The following is a 13,767-nucleotide window of genomic DNA, read 5'->3' as shown; positions in this document are numbered from 1 at the left end:
GTCTTTTTCAAGTCTAATGAAATTGTATTATCGAAAATACAAACTGTAACATAGATGCATAGAAAAACCAGAAATATAAGACCAGCGCTGGGAATCGAACCCAAGTCCAAAAAAAAATTGTATTGTTTAGACAAGGTATTTTTCCGTTGTTTGTTCTGTGTATATGTAAATACTAGCTTTTGCCCGCGACTTCGTCCGCGTGTACTTTAGTTATCAGGGCATATGTTTTAATTCTTCTTCTTCTTTGTCGTGTTCTTCATTCCTGAAGGTCGTGCCCGTCTTGAAAAGCCTTTACGGAGACGTTGACAAACTGCTTCCACACCACTCTGTCCTCGGCCTGTATCAGCGCTGCATGCAAAGTGAGCCCCGTGATCGCCTTAATTTGATCCGACCATCGGGTTAGTGACCGTCCTCTGGGCCTTTTCCCCTCTATTTTGCCTAGCACTATCAGTTTCTCGAGGTTGTCTAACTCCCTTCGAGCGATATGGCCGAAATAGCCGAGTACTCGCTGGTAGCAGGTCGTGGACGATCTGGTTCTGACATTCAGCTGGTCGAGAATGGATTTGTTGGTTCTCTTTGCTGTCCACGGTATGCGTAGCATCCTCCTCCAACACCACATCTCAAACGCTTCGATCTTTTTCCGGTCAGCCGCACGAATAGACCACGATTCAGAGCCATACAGAAAGATCGAGAAGACCAGAGATTGCACAATCTTTACCCCCCATTTTACCCCTTTAAAGGTAATTTTATCAATTTCACCTACACAGATAATTTTTAATTCTAATCAAGAACTTGTATACCTATTTTCATACTTCTAAGTCCAGAAATGAGAAAATTTCCATACTATCTTTACCCCCCATTTTACCCCTTTAGGGGGGAATTTTATCCATTTCACCTACACAGATAATATTTCATTGTAATCGAGAACTTATATACCTATTTTCATACCTCTAGGGCTAGAAATGAGAAAATCTCCATACAAACTTTACCCCCCATTTTACCCTTTTAGGGGGGAATTTTAACCATTTCACTTACACAGCTGATTTTTAATTGTAATTGAAAACTCATACACCTATTTTCATACTTTTAAGTCCAGAAATGAGAAAATTTCCATACAAACTTTACCCCCCTATTTTACCCCTTTAGTGGGAAATTTTATCCATTCCACTTACACAGATAATTTTTAAAAGTAATCGGAAACTCAAACACCTATTTTCATACTTCTAAGTCCAGAAATTAGAAAATTTCCATACAAACTTTACCCCCCTATTTTACCCCTTTAGGGGGAAATTTTATCCATTCCACTTACACATATAATTTTTAAAAGTAATCGAAAACTCAAACACCTATTTTCATACTTCTAAGTCCAGAAATTAGAAAATTTCCATACAAACTTTACCCCCCTATTTTACCCCTTTAGGGGGGAATTTTATCCATTTCATCTAAATACATATTTTTTTTATTGCAATCGAGAACTTATACACCTATTTGCATACTTCTAAGTCCAGAAATGAGAAAATTACATATAAACTTCACCCCCCTATTTCACCCCCTTAGGGGATGAATTTCTAAAAATTCTTTCTTAGTGCTCACTTACATCATAAAAAGAACCCCTGTACCAAATTTCAAGTTTCTAGGCCCAGCGGTTTGGGCTGTGGGTTGATCTATAAGTCAGTCAGTCAGTCAGTCAGTCAGTTTCTTCTTTTATATATGTAAATATAATGAACATTGTAACTATCTTAGTCTCATCGTGCTAAGATTTTTACTGTTATAAATGCTGTGTTTTTTTTTTCAAATAAGTACCTAAATTATTAACCGCTTTCTATCTTCCATTTGATTTTAAAAAAGTGTAATATTATTATGCACAGGTGCTTCGGTATAGGCCTAGGGTAGAATATTAAATATAAAATCATTTCTATCAAACACGATCTGGCGTGATCGATCAATGATCTTGAATTAGTAGTAAAGAACGCAACATGTCTGATTTATACTGATTGCTGATCATATTAAGTTGGTGTACGGTCTTGAGGAAGTTGCTGACTGTGGTTCGTTGCAAGATGATCGATACGGTACTGCGGTGGAGTGTTGACAACAAGATTAAATAAGCTTTCAGGGCGGATTTTTGACAACTATGCAAAAAATATTTAAAAAAAACACGCTTCACAATGAATGATTATGAGTATGAATCTATTTAATTATATTAAGGATTAATTCATTTTATTATGCATAGTCCAATTAGTTTTAAAATAGTTTTCAATTTTGGAACTGTTGGCTAAATATTCAAGCTTTTAAATAAAGCGTCACTTCATAAACAATAAAAGAAAAAAAAACCGCGCAACATTTTTTTTTTGTTATTTGAATTTTGAACAGATGGCCTGTCCATTACTCGAGCGTACGTTTTTAAAACAGAACATTGTTTTTTTTTCGTCGCATTCAATGTGAAAAGTAGAGTGTTTAACGCGAGACTAAACAACCATAATGCCACTCGAACTATAACCACCCTCGCTCTGCTCGGGTGGCTAAACAACTCGTGTCCTTATGGCTTGATTTAGTCCCTTGTTGAACAATGTACTATTATTTCAATACAACTAAGTGTTGTGTATGTTCTTTCGGTCGCGCTTGCAGTCCCGTGCTCAACCAATATCTGTTGGGAGAAGAGCCCATTCACAGAGTATTCTCGGTTAAGATCTGGGTGTTTTATTTGATAGACGTCGTACGTTCCATGATCATATGAGGGAGCTTGCCACTAGGTACTTGTTTTCGTAGACTCTGATTTGTCTGTCATATGACTTTCGGGATGACAGGCAAACCAGTGTTCCTACCGAATGTTTTTGTTTTTTATTTTGTTTTGATATTTTATATTGTTTAATGTAGTTTCACAGTGTATTAGTAATTACTGTAATGCTCTGTAATGTGTGTGTCATCCCAGCCTATATACGTCCCACTGCTGGGCACAGGCCTCCTCTCAGAACAAGAGGGCTTGGGCCATAGTCCTCACGCGGGCCCAGTGCGGATTGGGAACTTCGCACGCACCATTGAATCGCTTCGCAGGTTTGTGCAGGTTTCCTCACGATGTTTTCCTTCACCGCAAAGCTCGTGGTAAATTTCAAATGTAATTCCGCACATGAATTTCGAAAAACTCAGGGGTTGAGCCGGGGTTTGAACCCACGACGCTCTGCTTGAGAGGCGATAGGTCAAACCACTAGGCCACCACGGCCAATGTGTGTGTAATAAAGAAAAATCCATACATAGGAATACTAAGTCGGTAGAAACCCTACCTTAGTCATTTTAATGTGTGACAAGGATCTTGAGACATAAAACGCGTTATTGTTACTCGCAGGAATGATACTTTGGTCATAGTAACAAATGCAGATGTATGAGGTAAATAGATTTTTGCATACTTATGAGGCTAATTTGTACCAAAATAGGAATTGCTCATGCTAACTTTAGATTCCTCGAACTGTTTACGTGTTGACCGTTGTGGCAACTCCCTTAACTTGACCCAGTTCTTCAGAAACATTCTTTGTAAATATGATCAACTTTTCATGCGGCACTCGATTATTTTTATTTTATGACATCATTAAATCATCCGCATGTAGGTACTTGTAGCTGTGTTCGTCGCAGTTTTGAATGTCATAATTTACATTCCAAATTGCAGTCGGTTATCTCTTTAATTATAGTGCACTTTAAGCGAAACTTTTTTCCACGCACGACTAAAGTATAGAACCATCCTGGGACTGTTTCCGGAGCGGTACAACTTAGGGATCATTAAAAAACGAGCGAGCCTATCTGTCTCTCAAAGGGCCGGTAACGCACCTGTGATACCTCTCGTGTTGACAGGTGTCCATGGGCAGCGGTGATTGCTTCCCATCAGGTGACCCGTATGCTCGTTTTATATAAAAAACTGCGTATATATAATTTTATTTAAATAAACGCATTATAGAAAAGGTACAATTGAAGTACTTATACTAAACTATCCTCAAAATAACTTAAACTACATAGATCTGCGGTATAACAATTATTGATCAAAATGGTTGGGATACCTAGATGTTTTATCATTATGTATAGTTTTTGTATGTACACATCACTCAAAGCTATCTCAAGTTCTCGTAGAGTTTCGGAGTTCCACACCAGTACCACTGCCATGAGTTTACAGTGACCGTACTCGATAGCGACGGCGTAAATTATTTGTATGGAGAATTGTACAGTGCCCTTAGTGTAAGTTTTCTGTTACAAAATACGTCTCGATCGCGTTCGCGTTAAAATCTCAATTTGTATGGAAACACGAACAGTGCCTCTAGTGTAGCGTTTTCACAAAACAGTCGTTTACTATTCGACGACGTAAATCGAGCGTTCGATCGTCGAATACGTAACTTTCGATCGTCGATACGTAACCCTCGATCGTCGATACGTTTCCTAAGAAATACAGTGAGTACGGTTCACTTTTCGAATAGAATAGCAACTCACTTCGACTGCGTAATGTTTGAGACGAACAATTGCGAGTGTGAGTTCCTACCGATTTTTACGTTCGCAATAGTTTGCGAGGAGCTCGCTAACGCTAACGTAATTTTAAAGTAAAGTTGTCACTTGCCTTATGACTGCTGTCATAATTCATATCCTGTGAAAAAAGTGATGTGGAGAATAGGAAGAAGAAATTACTTTCCATTTAGAACGATCTAACACCATTCCTGAACAAATAATACATATACACGCGCTCACGCAACCACAAGTACACACACACACACGCAGTAGGATTTCATTTCTCATATGAAAGCAATGTGCGTCAAGTTAGCACGTACCTTGGTTATCCGAAATAATTGAGAATAGATCGGACAATCAAAAGTTCGGATAATCAAACCGTGTGTTTTTGTGTCCTTGCTATTGGAAGTCGAATTTTCGCACGGTAATTATAAATTGTTCAACTTCGCAAATACAACGGGAAGATATAAAATAATCTTCCCGTTGTATTTGCGCAGAAAAAAAATCTGTATGAGTACGTGTAGTAATGTTTTAAATTAAATATAAACTTAGTATAAAACGTAGGACAAACGTAGGAGAAACATGTCCCCACTGGTGTATAGGTACCTAGTACTTACCTCAGTAAAAGGAAATTCCAGAAAATAATAGGTACAAGTCATAATTCACGTAAGTACAACTAGTACAAGTAATATCTTATCTTACTTACAAACTTTCGCATATCGTATCAGAACAGACAGGGAAGCATAAAGTTCTTATTTCCTATGCCTAAAAGTAGATTTTTTACGGCAGAGAAGCTTCTGCACTTGTCCTATTACTTATTCTGTGCTTTTATCCCTATTGGGAGGGTGCGAAGTACTATTGGTAATGAAATCTATCGCAGCCCTCATGGTTGCCAAAAGTAGAAATAGTTCTGGCTCTGTCATCTGTCATACTCATATGAATCTGTCATTAACAAAGCAATTTGTATAGACATTAACTACCTAATTTTAGTAATAGATGTTTCTGTTATGATGCGAGCTTGAATTATTGAACACTGTCCCTATTTTGTTCTTAATTCCTTTACATCTCGGACATGTCCAGCAACAATTTTCCTTATGAATTGTTGAAATTTTATATTAAGTGATACTCACAAAACCGGTCTTTAAAATGATACTCATTTTGATCTGAAAACGATATTTCATTTATTACTAGCGATATAAGAACAATTATATCTCAGTAATTTTGTATTATAAATTGATACGTTATAGGATGGTTAAAGGTTTGATTTTGGTCACAATGTCGCGATGAAATTTCAAAACGTCAGAGCAACAAGCCAGAAAAGTCGCGGACGCTAGGTGGCGCTAATGTCGTGCACGCACAGCGAAAAGCAAAGAATGAATGGTGATCATTGGCCAAAACAACTTGAAGCAACTAGAGGTAGCTCTAAGTTGACGTACATAATTCCGTTGATCATTTTCTGAACGCAACTGTTGCCGCGGCGAGCGTTCGATACTCGATTCGTACGAATTTTAAACGAAACATTCGCGTCTTCCGTTTGTCACTATTTCGATTGCGTGTGCTCGATCGACTCGAAGTAACGTAAATTAAAGATGGAGGCCATTGTACGTAACAAGACCAGCTGCTCTAATAATCTGTCATCTTCCAGGATAACAGGATCAAAGGAATTTGGGCATAAATTTGTGCCTCTGGGAGAGGCCAGGTTAATAAAACGAAAATATTAAATTATTGTATGTGACAAAATAGTAGCCGCAGAAAAAAAGTGATTATGATGTGTAACGACCTTTGCTAAAGGACAAAATCATTGAATTGAAGATGATCAATTTTTATTTACTGCTGTACCTTACCACAAGTTGAAGATTTAGGATGTGGAAATTGTAGAAATGGAAGTTTCCTGCAACTGTTTGTTGGGTGAGGCTGAGACCAATGTTCGCAGCTTTGACTGGTAGGTAAGAATTTTGTTTATTTATTTACCAATCGTACTGTTGATGCATTTTTTTTCTCTCATATTTCCTGTTCCATATCTGGCTTAAAACTAAATATTGCGACTAATGCTATCAATAGTTCTCGAGAATTCAATAATATCTCAATTTTACACACTATGTTTTGTTGACAAACAGATTTCGAAAAACGGTTCTTTATCTCTTGAAAAGATGGTAATATAAATTTACATAATATTGTCCGTTGCCTGCGACTTGGTCTACCTCGAACTCGTTTATCGCTCCTTGATAAAAACTATCCTTTTTCCCTCTTTACTAATCCTATCTATACCATAAGGGCACACGGGACCCGTGCCCATCAGTGCCCCCCAGCCAATGGGACACCCAAAAGGTCAAAAAACGGAGAAAAAATGTTTTTAAGTAAAACTTTCTTTAATTTTCAAAAGCGCCCCAAGTTCTTGTGTGCTCCAGGCCAGGGCCTCCGCACGGCCCTGATAGGTACATACTGTTTATCTCTGTACAACATTTCATTTTTATTGGTTCAGCAGGAACAGACAGATAGACAGCCACTTTCGCATTTATAACATTAAATAATAGTATGGAATTATGAACTTGCCTTTACACATAGCTTCGCTCATGTAACCATTATTTTTGACAGACTAACTGCAACCTCTAGCGGAACGTTTGCGATGTTCGTGTATCCATACAAATTGAGATTTTAACGCGAACGCGATCGAGACGTATTTTGTAACCGAAAAGTTACACTAAGGGCACAGCCCCTCTACAAATAATTTACGCCGTCGCTATCGAGTACGGTCACTGTAAACTCATGGTAGTGAGTCCTGCTTTGCCCCTGCCAGTTACTCATACTCGTAGATGCATAACGGGTCGCAGGTAGAGCATTTATATCTGGGGGCCTACCACGCTCTCTTAATACGATTCAGTTTAGGCTCTAAACTGAACTGCATCGCTATTTCGTACCATGACGTTACTTTTGCGATTCAGTTCAAGCACGGTTCAGCGACAGCGATACAGACATTTTCATTCACTCACTTCAAGCGGTTTTCGTACCATGACGCTTAACTTGAGTGGGAATTGAATCGCTTCAGTGTCAAATTTGGCCATTCAGTATAAGTTAACCATTCTATCAATTCTTTTGGATCGCTATTTTTCAACTAATGAATTTCAAGAACTTTAAACTTTTATTCAAGTTTTAGAAAATTGTGCTTCTTAACTCCTCATTCATAAAACTAATTTTTCAGTAAGAAAAGAGACTCGTGGATTAGTGAGAGCGTAAACATTTTATTTGTAATCAACACAACGGTTACTAAGAACACGGAATGACATAGTGTTATGGTTTTCCAAAATAAAGAAGGTTTTAGTATACAATATTTGGTTTGCATATAGCGGCATCCCTTTCGCGACTTAGCGTTTCAGTTTCGGACCAGAGACAATATCGGTCTTTCATTCACTTGTGTTCCATTGAGACTCAGCTCTGAGAAATAAACGTCGTGGTACCAATTTCGACGATTCAGTTTAGGTGCCTAAATTGAACTGCTCTGCGTTTGGATCGTTTATGAAAAGATCATGGTAGGCCCCCTGATCTAAAGTCTGTACAATAACATAGGTATAATTTAATCGTAATTTGGACTGATAAGTTGGCATGTAATTATTACCGTTCGCTATATTGTTTACATCAGTATTGCTGCGACTTGTGAGTCACCAAAAATATAATTAGTGTTTTATTGACAATATTATTCTGTATTTACGAGTATGTCATCGTCGCGGCCTTCGCCTCCATGTAGTACCTACACGCTACGAGACGATTGCAGGAAAACTGATTACTGACATAGTTTCTGGTAAACTGACTTATAAATTATAATAAGAACTAAAAACAAATGACAGACCCGTATTTTGTTTAGTTTACTGTCTTATTGCTCACGGAAAAAAACCTTGACTTTTTAAACCTTATTTGGACGGATGAGGTTTTAGAACCTGGGGAGTGAGTCATGGTTTGTGTTAATATTTTAAGCAGTTTTTAAAACCTGTTTGCCTTATCTGCAGTGATGTAATGTAGGTAGATAGACATGCATATTCTTATGTTCGTTCTGTTGAGAGCACAATAAAACTTTTAAAGCAAAATTTTAAAACTAAAGCATGGACATGATGTCTGGCGACTCTATACAAAAAAAACTCCAAGCTGTCGTCAATCATACCCGAGTCGGACTCGCGCACGAAGGGTTCCGTACCATTATGTATACAACATTAGAAGAAAACACGTTTGTTGTATGGGAGGCCCCCTTATTTATTTAATTAATTCTGTTATTAGTATTTGTTGTTATAGCGGCAACAGAAATACATAATCTGTTAAAATTCTATCACGGTTCATCACGGAGGGATGGACAGCGGAGTCTTAGTAATAGGGTCCCGTTTTTACCCTTTGGGTACGGAACCCTAAAAAAAGAAGCTTGTTTACGTCACAAAATGCTACGCGGCGATTATTTTTTTGACTGGCCCATATGTGTTGACCACATTTTTGTTAACTTGTTTTATCAAATCTTCAAAATTGCCAAAGACCTTCCAATCGGGATTATGACATGGGAAATCGGTGATAAAATATAAATCAGTGCTATTTGTATGCCCCTGCGCATAGCGTCGGCGTCAATGCCACAGATTAACTTAGAAACATGCAAGTTACGGATTTGGAGTAAGTCTCGGATTGTAATGCAAATGGGTAGCGACCGATCCGTGAATGAAGTCATGTCGTGGGCGCGGGAGGCTGCGTGCGCGTTGCTGATCATATTGATTAATAGAAATTATTGTATTCAGTATTCATTTATTTGGCAAAAACATAAAACATAAGACTTATAAATACTAGTACTTACAGAAATTATGCACCCTGGTAGGGTATAGCCACAATTGTTATGTATGAAATTATAATCTAATTCTATTACACAACTAAAAGTTAGATTCCTACATACCTGCCTAAAAACTACTTAAAAAATACTAGACTTGTAGATGCTGGCCTAGGATTTGAAGAAATCCTACGTCGAGCTACTGTTGTTTCTACACTCCAAATACCATGGTTATGTTAGCCTTGATGGGTAACTTTATTCGACGCAACACATTTTAGTAAAATTTTCAATTATTGTTTTCCTTTGAAAGTTGATAAACGTGGAAAGTATTTATTAATCAAATATAAATAATAAATTTCGTTGTTAAATAATTTTCGTGGACGTAAGTCCATATTATTTTACAAAGCTGTCACAAAACACTGTGACTTTTGTGCAGACAAATTTCCCCATACGGCCAAGCTTTACGGCAATGCATTTAAGTCAGTGAAGTCCATGAATTGCATAGTGTAGCGCAGTAGGTATATAGCGTAGATTACACTGCTTCTGCAGTGAACTGATTGAAAACATTTTCTATGCAGTTTGAATGTAGATTCGACTTATGTAAGTACAGTCCGCAGCAGAAGTAGATGAACGGTTGGGTATTCAGAATGAACTAAGGACTCTCTTATTCCCTTGGCAGTAGAGTCGTGTGTAGTTAATTTTGAGCACCGTAACCGCTTAACTTCTGCTGCTGACTGTACCTACATACATTGATGAATCAATAAATCAATCGACGAAATAACTGATTCTGAAAACTGTCTTGGTTTCTATGTTATAATATGATAATTCCATCATCACTTTTCGTCAAACATGTCGAGCTAAACTCGGTTTAAGACGTGAGTTATCCGTTATAATAACATTTAATATCACTTTTCGTTTTGCAATTTTTCCTATATTTCTTTTCCTGTTTTTAACCCGAAACATCTGAACACGCTTCTACGCTGTTAACAATAGAGTCGTGGCCAGATATTTTTGATCAAATTTTTGCTCACAAGTTAATGAACTCGACTATACTATTATCTATTCTGTGCCTCGACGCAAAAAGTTGATGTTGTTAGTTTCACGTCATCGCCGTCTGTTTGTAGCGTTGGTAGGTAGCTCTCAAATAGATGGTCCGATTTCAATATGCCCTCGGTACCGCTCTGCTTTCAGAGCATGACATGAGTGCGTGTGAGCTAACTTTGGGGGCGGCAGACGTGAGCTTGCCTTAGGAATCGAAAAGCTTTATGGTTACTTGACCTGAAGTGTAAATTTCAGATTTTTTTTTTTTATTTTTATTTATGGCGGTGGAAGCAGTCTACACTTCCACTGAACGTAGATAATAGTTAGTGTTTAGTTTTGTACCTAAGGGACCCCATACATCCCTGTTTTATTATTATTTTGTATTTTTTTTTATTTAATTGTATACTGTAGTTTTTAAGTATTTTATTTTTATTATTTTATGTTGAAAAAATGACTTTCTGCCAAGTTTTTTGCGGCGCATTCTTCTTGGCAATGATGGTCTTTCCGAAAGCGATGGTAGTTTAAAAAATGACGTGTAAAAGTGCCCATTGCGGCCTATTTACTGAATAAATTATTTGAATTTGAATTTGAATAGGGTTATGGCTCAGCTGTTGTTGAGATGACAAAATGACTATGTCGGTTTTCTAAGTTGGTTAGATTAGATTGCGTTATATTCATAAATAGTCCTGGACATACCAAACAGTCCACTGAAACGTGACCTTCAGCCTTTGCGTCAACCAGGATCATACAATATATCATTGCTGCTACAGATGTAGCTAGAGCAGGGCAACTCGATACCCCGTCTCTCGCCAAACCCGTCGCGCCGGGGCCGCCTGCGCAGACAATGGGATATATGCCACTGTGTCACGTATGTCAATGCAGCCGTGTCACGTACACTGGAAGCTGTGATCTTGCAAGAATTTGGGAAGACTGGTTGAGATTGTTTTTTTTAATTTGAGTGGATGGAAAACTAGCAAGTGGGTCTCCTAATGGTAAGAGATCACCACTGCAACACCAGGGGTAAATTATCGCTTTAGTTTATTTTGTAGGGGTAGCTCAAAAGGAAAAACGGAACCCTTATAGAATCACTTTGCAGTCCGTCCGTCCGTCCCTCAAGACCTTTTAACTCAGGAACGCGTGGAGGTATTAATCTGTAATTAGTATCAAATACTCAGGTCCCCTCAGATCTAGTGGTTAAGGCTGTGTTTCCATCAAAGATGTGCCAGGATGTGTCGGGAGGAATGTGTTTTTCATGAACCAATAGAAACGCTTCATTTACCTCGCCTCGCACAACACATCTTTGGATTTACTGTCATTTGGTGCAAATGAAAAATGGACAACTCAAAATTATACCATAGAATAAGTAATAGTACAAGAACTGAAGGCTATAGATTTTTATGCCTAAACGTCTCTTTTGTACGGCAGTTAAGCTTCTGTACTTGTACTAATTATTACTTATTCTGTGGTAGAATTTCGAGTTGTCCATTTTCCATTTGCACCAAATGACAGTAAATCCATCTTTGGTGGAAACAGCTGAGCGGAGCGAGGCGAGGTAAATGAAGCGTTCCTATTGGTTCATGAAAAACACATTCCTCTCTACACATCCTCGCTGAGCACATCTCTGGTGGAAACAGAGCCTTACACGTGTGAAACCGCGGGTAGTAAGTAAACCATTTTGTTTAAGGAAAAATCTTCAGCAGCGTCAGCGTAGCGCGTTGCCGGCACCGGTTGCGCTGCGTGGGCGCCGGTGACGTCACCGCGCGCGCATCCCCTTATAAGGCCACCCCCCTCCACTCTCGCGCAGATTATTGCCGAACGTCAATTATCATAACTGCGCTTCTCCATACGTTCAGTCAGATAGTAATTAAATGTCAATTATGGGCCGTTCATTAAGGCTTAAGAAATTGCGAACAACTCAATATGGGACATAAAAAAGTTCTCATAGGAGGGATTGAAACCTATAGCAGGTATGTAGGTGAGGTAGACGACTATTGTCCCACTCTTGCTGGCTCGTGCTAAGGCACCGACTTCGAGCTACATAGCACGTACCTAGAAAAATATTTTAAGGGTTTTGTAGTCGGTTCCATTTTTTGTTATTTTTTTTATTTTTTTGGAGTCGGTTTTACTTTTTTGTTAATGTATGAAAATGTGATCAGCGGCGAGCGTTCTGGCGACTTAATCTGCGTCTCACCTGCCAGCCAGCCAGCTTCTATGTTCCCCGATCGCTACAATATCTGGTCGTCTTCAATTCTAGGGTGAAGGGGAATTTATGAGGCAAACGTCCACTTCTTCGCTTACCATCAGGCCTGATTGTGGTCAAAGCAAGCCTATTTCTGTGTTAAAAAAACCTTACAATTAAACTACTTTCCAAATATCGTTCGGAGCTCGAAACAGAAGTTCGTTTTTTTTTTTATTCGACTGGATGGCAAACGAGCAAGTGGTTCTCCTGATGGTAAGAGATCACCACCGCCCATAAACATCTGCAACATCAGGGGTAATGCAGATGCGTTGCCAACCTAGAGGCCTAAGATGGGATACCTCAAGTGCCAGTAATTTCACCGGCTGTCTTACTCTCCACGCCGAACAACAACAGTTTCCTTTTTCTTTCTCATTCGAATCTTCGGGAAAACGAAGAAAGCCGATGAGTCCCGAGCGACATTACAGTAGTTGTATTGTACAGTTTATAATTACTTTGCGAGTCTTCATTAAAGAAAATAGACATGTATAACTCTAGGTACGCTAGATAATCTCAAAATGCAGAAAAAAATCTAGTTTTCGGAGATTTTCACAACAATTTGACGACCAGATAGCCTAGTGTTTAGAGAACCTGACTACGAAGCTTGAGGTCCCGGGTTCGATTCCCGTGTCGGGGCAGATATTTGTATGAAAAATACGAATGTTTGTTCTCGGGTCTTGGGTGTTTACTATGTATTTAAGTATGTATCTATCTAAATAATTATATTTATCCGTTGCTTAGTACCCATAACACAAGCTTTGCTAAGCTTGCTTTGGGACTAGGTCAATGGGTGTGAATTGTCACGTTATATTTTTTTATTTTATTTAAATTTCGCATGTTTGGAAGCTTTTTGTCGTTCCAATGCTAGAGCGACGCACACTTTGGAAACCTCTAATCCATTGCCTCCGTTGCCTACTGACACTGAGGCAGTAAAAATAATTTATATCGCATCAAAATGTCCTTTTGCGCGTCTGTCGCGCGACGCGGCGCGCATGCCCACGCGCCGCTATCGCGATGATCGATGCGTCGGATCTATAGATCACGGATAACACTAAAGTGTCTGCCGCTTCACGCGAACGTGGGCGCAAACAAACAAACACTACAATGAACATTACCAAGTGAGATATATCGCGATTTTTTGCTACATTATCCTTGGTCCTACATTTTTAACGTTTCATTAAAACAGTTTGCTGTGCTTTTATGATCGGAATTATTGATG

This window comes from Choristoneura fumiferana, chromosome 17, assembly GCF_025370935.1.
Source record: "Choristoneura fumiferana chromosome 17, NRCan_CFum_1, whole genome shotgun sequence".
Lineage (NCBI taxonomy): Eukaryota > Metazoa > Arthropoda > Insecta > Lepidoptera > Tortricidae > Choristoneura > Choristoneura fumiferana.
The sequence above is the reverse complement of the archived record's forward strand: the minus strand, read 5'-3'. Positions refer to the sequence as shown.